Here is a 7339-nt window from a genome sequence, read left to right as displayed (position 1 = left end):
CAATTAATTTAGAGGGAATAGATCGATTAACAGTAAAATCAGTTGATTGAATTTAATATTGATTAAGTATTAAATGGATAAAAATAACTAAAAAAATTGCAATATCTGAAACTTCAGCCAATTGATAAACCTCACACATATCGTTTGTTTTTTCGGCCTTGGTCCAAACCAAGACGTTTTTTCATATTATCTGTTACTTCAGTCTTAATGTAATTACATTTTGAACAATTATGTTTGCTGTACCGTCATACATTTGGGGTTGATCTTTTTCTAATTGCTTAAAGAAGTACTTAAGTATCGTTAATTACATTTAACTTATATCCAATAACATTGATTGCGATAACCATATAATTTTGCACTTTAAATATGAAAGAAGCTTAAAAACGACGGTATTTGAAATATGGAAGAAAAATATTTGTTTCGTACACTGTATACATATACAGTGGTGTCGAGATCAGACCAACAGTTTCCTTTATGTACAACCCCCAATACTGCCAACGGGTGATGTCATACTAAATTATACAGGGTGTAAATAAATGTTTAGAATTCATGTTTTATTGTATGCAAGTGACAACGAGTGACAAGATACAAAAAGAATAATGGAGAATGCAACAAAATATTTTAAAGCACTGTCCTACGATTAGTCTTAGAACCTGGGCCTAAATTGCAACCTCAAAACTGTTTGGTAATCATCTCAACGTAAATATTCGAAGTGTCTACCATTGTGGTTGAGGTACTCTTCCAGACGACTGTACGTGTCTTGCATTACATTTGCAACCACTAAACTCATGACGCATGGTAAGACTAATGGTATTGCCGTCTTAGGTACTTCTCGTCCGTTATGGCTTGATGTCGGGGATATGATTATTCCGGTAGTAATGCCCTTGTAAACTGGCACGAACAGTAGAATGGCTTAGTGCAACTTTTTATTCCACCGCTCTACTACTAGCATGAGATTGACTTCAAAACTATCTACGATGTCAAAGTCTCTATCCTCATTACAGACTATACAGTCTCTTCTACGTTCACGATCTTGCACTACCGAAATCACGAAGGTCCTCGCACCCAAATGTTGTCGGTGTGGAGACCGTTCGGCATAAAGCACTGCCTTTATTTGAACGTGACTGCGACCGCCATCCAAAATAAACGTGCGTTCCAATTTGTCCTGGTTAGAATAGGTTGGCATTTTGCTAGGAAACGAGACTAATTACTGTAATTCTACTACTTAGCTGCACTGAAAGACCCTGTATATCTAAAGAGACCGGAAGTTCCTCAAAGTTGAGTTTTCAAAGATTGCCAGCTTGAGCAGGTCATGGTGTGTATAGTGGTGAAGGTCGCTTTAGCGTTCGACACGTGACACCACGGTATGTTTGGTCCTCTAATGTCTTGACCCGATAGGTCCAAACAATTAACATCTTGGTTTTTCGGATCAGTGTTGCGGTATTGCTGGTCCCATTAGAAATACAAGGTCTGTAGTGTTACAATTGTAACAATACGTCTGTTAAAAAGGCACATATACTTTAAAAAACCATTGTACTAAGGGTTGGCCAATTTTTAAACACCCCTAACCTTAAACTTTGGACAAAATAAGGAAAACATAAAGGTTTCTTTGGGAATAACTTTGAAGAAGGTCCGAGTTGTCTGTGGAACCGAGAAAAAAGGCCGTAGTGAAAAGTAATCGTCGTTACGTAGCAGTTAGGATCGAATTTAATTAGTCTCGTCTCTTAGCAAAATGCCAGTGTATTCAAACCAGGGCAAATTGAGCATGATGTTTACGAGGATTACCTAAGACGGCAAAACCTTTGCTTGAACTAATTGAAGCCGATCCATTATTTTTTAGAAAGGTACTGTTCTCTGACGAGGCTATTTAGGAATGGTACCTTAAACCGTCATAACGTGCATTTTTGGGAGGACATTCTTGGACACCAAATTATCGGACCCTTTTTCTTGATAAGAAAATCTCTGAAGACATTTACTTGGACTTCCTGCGTCATGAGTTCGTTGCTTTTAAAGTTATTGCAAGACATGGACAGATGAAGAATGCCTGCACCACAATCACATTGAACATTTACGTTGACGTTGTTGAGTACCAAACAGATTAGAGTTGTAATTTGAGGCCCAAGTTCCAAGACTAATCGTAAGACTGTGCTTTAAAATTTTCTGTTGCTCCCCCCATTTGACTGGTACGCTAGGTGATATTTCAGTAGAAGAAAATTATTGAATTAGGTATAGCGAGAGATGGCTAGCGATGTGGCTTAGTTATGGACTAGACGCCCTTGTTTTATTGGCAACATTATTACATTGAATGTTGCCAGATTAAATTGTTGCAGGTGATTTTGCGAACTATGTTAATGATATATTAAAATTTAAATGGAAAAGTTACATTTTGACACATTCCTTAGACTAAAGTTTTGTATTTGGAGCCTATTAATGCATTATAGTGATAATGTAATTGACTTTAGTGTTAAATAGTAAAACATTTAGGCTGAAAGAACAACTCGCGTATTTTGTTATTTCAGTTAAGGGTTATCTATAGTCACCCAAAAAAAGTGTTGTTTTCGATTAATTTCATGTTAAATATGGTAATAAGTTGAAATTAACGGCATATCTTCTTTTATTTGTGTTATTGCAGTTTTTTATACGAGTTTGAATAAGAAATTCTCCTAAACTGCAAACTTTAGAGGAGTGACTGTTTGACTCTTGCGTAACAATCACTATTTTGCCCCAAAACTTTTAAATATCGAGGCTTTTCAATGGCTCTCTTTTCAAAATGGGGAAAAATGCTTTTAAATGGATGCTGGGTGAAAGATAAGTGTAGTTTTAATTGTAATTTGTCAGCTTAATTATAAAGTATCCATGAATTTACCAAAAAAATTCGTGTTTTGGGTTAATTTCACATTAATTAAACTTGATTAAGTTTAATTTAACGGCTTATCTTGTTTATCTAGTGTGGATTTAGTTTATAATACAAGTTTCAATAAAATATTAACTTTAACTGCAATTACCCTAAAATTTTAATGTATGCGCTTTTGATGTATTTTAATGATCATTTAAATTAATTTGAAAGTGAAATAGGAAACTACTGTGGCTGTACGAAAAACGTGTGATCTTTTAATCTTAATTTGAGAGTGGTTCATGATAGTGGATTAAGCTTAAAATTTATTTGAATTTTTTACCCTAATTGCAATGTTTAGTCCAGTTTAATATTTTTTCCACATATTCATTTTTTAACCCAAAACTTTTGAATTTCGCGGCAATTAATGTACTTTAAAGATAGTTTAAATTAACTTAATTGTGAAATAGAAAATATTGGGCTTTACCAATGGCTTGGGTAGTTTTAATCATAATTGAAGAGATTATTTAAAAGTTATTTGAGCTTTTAACCAAAAAATGTATATTTTGGTTTAATTTCACGTTAATTATATTTAATTGAGTTAAAATTAACGTAGGACTGTGTTTGGCAGTGTAAATTTAGGTTATAAAATGAGTTTAAATGTTTGATAAATCAAACACTTTTTGACTTTTATTAATATAAACTAAAGTAAATTTTAAACATAACTGAAGAAACTGAACCATGAGGTTCAGGATAATAATGACTACATTTACCCGGGTGTAAATGAGACTTGCAAAAAGAGAACTGATTTATACACTAGAAAATTTCTCCTTATATACAATTCCATTTGGATGCTAATTCCTATCCGCAAAGGGGGAAGGGTGGCAACCGGAACGATCTAGGATCTTTGGGGTTGATGTAGTTACGCGACGGCAGTGGACTGAGCATAAACCGGCGGTTTAAAATGTGAGGCTTCCATCCACTGTCGTCTGCAATGGGTCGTCTGCAACGGTAGGCCTAAACCGTTGAAAGCTTTTTCTGCTTGCTATTTCTTCTTGACAATGGATTGCCTCAAAAAAGTATTAGGTACTTCATTAGTAAAAACTTATAGATCTCTCCTAAAAATTTGTAAACGTTAATCAAATCAATTATATTACTAATCAATTCACCTTTGTCTGCTGGTTTGAAAGAAGGTATGTTATTGTTAACGCGTGCGTAATTATGATCAATAATCGATTAAGATCGTGCAAGCGGACAAGGGTGGGAAACTAGTAATATTAAATTCAGCGGATTATTCCGACAAAATGTTAAAAATTCTTCAAACTGATGATTACATTAAACTTAAAAATGACCCAACTGATAGGATAGATAAAAAAATACATGTTATAGTTAATGATGCTATAAAAAACCAAGAAATAGAGAAAGATAAAAAAAAAATTTCAATATTTTCCACCAATATTAAAAATTCCCCATATATATGGATTAGTAAAAATCCATAAAAAGGACAACCCACTTAGAATAATAGTATCATCAATTAATAGTCCCACATATACTTGTGCGAAACAAATAGTGAGACTATTATCACCGTTAATAGGAACAACCAATCATGGGATAAAAAACACCCAAGAATTTGCATCAGATATTAGAAACCAAGAACTAGATTATGATGATGAAATTTGTAGTCTTGATGTCGTTAATTTATATGGAAGTATACCAATACCGTTAGCTTTAACAATATTAAAAACAAAATTAAAATTGGATAAAACACTTAAAAATAGAACAACTTTAAGCCTAGAAACTATCCTAAAATTGACAGAAATTTGTTTAACAGACACATATTTTTTATTTGAAAATAATTTTTATGCACAAAAAAACGGCTTAGCAATGGGAAATCCTTTATCAGCACCAATAGCAAATTTAGTTATGGAACATATTGAGATGAGCATTTTAAGGAAAACAATAGTAAAACAAAATATAAAATTATGGAAAAGATTCATGGATGATGTCTTCCTAATCAAGAAGAAATCGTTAAAAACCGAAAAATTGTTAGAGATAGTAAATAAAATACAGAAAGACATCCAATTTACATATGAAGGGGAAAATTATAAGTCCTTACCATTCCTAGACTTGCTAGTGAGACATAACAATAAAAAATTTTCGTGTTCAATGTATCAAAAACCCACACATGCTAAAACCTTTTTAAATTTCCAATCATCTCATAGTGATAATATTAAAATAGGAATTGTAAAATCATTTAAAAATAGAATAGAAATTTTATCGGATGATCCGTTAAAGGACAAAAATAAAATTAAAAAACAATTCATAACAAGTGGGTACCCAGAACACATTGTTAATCAAATTTTTGAAAACCATGATGTAAAGAACAATAACCCAAAAGAAAAACCAGAGCACATAATTTCATTACCATATATTAAAGGAATATCAGAGAAAACGAAGAGGCAATTCAAAAAATATAATTTAACTTTAGTTAGTAAAATAACAAATACATTAAAATCAGAATTAATTAGAAACAAACCAAAAATAGATAAAATGAAAAAAACTGGAGTGGTATACGAAATTGAATGTAATTGCAAAAAGAAATATGTAGGACAAACAAAACGTCAATTGAGGAAACGACAGACAGAACACAAATATTGTGTTAAAACGTGTAATGAAAACAATGGGTTAGCGGTACATATAAAACAAAATGACGACCATCAAATTGATTGGGATTCAGTAGAAATTTTATGTCAGGAGACGAATTGGTATAAACGTTGTTTCAAGGAAGCGGTTTATATTAAGGATAGAGCCAATTTAAATTTAGACCAAGGATCAATAAATATAAATGGGTGGGGAGGTTTTCACTTAAAAAAAGAATATACAAAAAAAAAAATAAGAGTTAGACGATATGGGGTAGTATTGCATAAAAAAAAAAACATATGTAAAAAAACTGTAAAAAACTGTTAGAAATTAGCTCTCATTCGTATTATTTTATTTCATTATTGTAAAAATTGCAGCTGAAGAGGGACCGCGGTCCGAAAGCTCCTGCTTATATTTAAATTAATAAATAATTTTAAAATCTCCATGAAGTATCAGACTCATTTTATTTAAATTTAAATAATTAATAAACCATGGATCGGAAGTTTAACATTTATGATTGATGAAAACTGTGTAATTTTCAAAAAATGGTTCGGCCGTAGTAAACTTCTAATTTATAACATTAAATTTACCGTTAATAACTCTTGAAAATGAAGTGCTTTGTATTGGGCTTGACGAGACTTCATAAACTGAATCGAACCTCCTAATTTTAATATGGTCATCAGCGTTTGAAGGTAGTAATGGTCTTTCTATATGCGGCCGCGAATTAAGTTATTTGGTCTGTTACGCGTCAATTTCAAATGATTTATATTTTTATTGGCCTACTATGATTTTCCGATTCCGAAATATCAGCGCAAAAAGCAAAGGTTTCACCGAGGTTAGGATCATTTATCGCACAACTAGTAGAAGTTTGGCTGACGGTATCTTTATTCTCCGACCTCAAATTAGCCGCAGTTGAAGTAGAATTCTCGCCAACGTTTAATTCATCACCTAAATCTACAATTGTTAATGAAATTTAATTGAATTCTAAATAAAGAATATTCTACCAGTCGTTTCTGAACGTTTTGGCATAAACATTGTTGGTATTGCATTCTGTGTTAATCGGTTTTTAGTTTTTAGTTTTAATATTCATAAAATATCCTGAAAATGCATCTGACATATTTTGTGGTTGTGGTGACGGTAATCCGCAGTTTATTTGGAAAAGATTCTCTCGCCCGATGGTTTTGAGCCAAATTAATGAACTACAAAATGATTTTCTTTCCAAAAAGAACCTAACCTGATATGTTAAAAATCTCACCGATTTTTCTCAATATGAAACTCAAAAAGGGAAAATCTTTGATTTTTTCTTTGCTTAACCCACAGTTATTAGCAGAACAACGACTTTCAGGCATTTTAAATTAGTAAGAAAAAAAGTTTAATTTTTATTATTATTATGATTATTATTATTATTATTTAAGACATTTTCCGGAAGTCCCCGATGTCTGATATATACTGTAAAAATAGTTTTCACTTGATACTCGGCGTTTTACGTCAGTTATGGCTGATTACCCACAAAATATAATCTTACCGAAAAGGTAGTGGGATCGTTTGGGGCAACACTATTTTACCCCGAAATTATTTTTGCCGAATTACCCCAAATTCTAAAATAGTAGAAATATCCCATGCGTTGTCTGCTAAAACATCCTAAATGACTTCTGGCTTCGCCTTCGGCTTTTCGGGGTAAATTAGTGAGCGTTTCGGCACTTTTCGGCACAAAAAGGTGCAGTAAAATATAAAAATACGGCCCCCACACTAAAAGTCGCAATTAAATCAAGCAAAAATTCAAATCCATTTCAGAAACTAAATAAGCCTAACTAAACTACCCTCTCTCGCCCCAACGACTATTAAAATAATAAATTTTTCGGCAAA

Source organism: Phalangium opilio, unplaced genomic scaffold (assembly GCF_054372755.1).
Source record: "Phalangium opilio isolate 3A_F unplaced genomic scaffold, DU_Popi_V2 ptg000091l_1, whole genome shotgun sequence".
In the NCBI taxonomy this organism is placed as follows: domain Eukaryota; kingdom Metazoa; phylum Arthropoda; class Arachnida; order Opiliones; family Phalangiidae; genus Phalangium; species Phalangium opilio.
Note: the sequence above shows the minus strand (reverse complement) of the source record.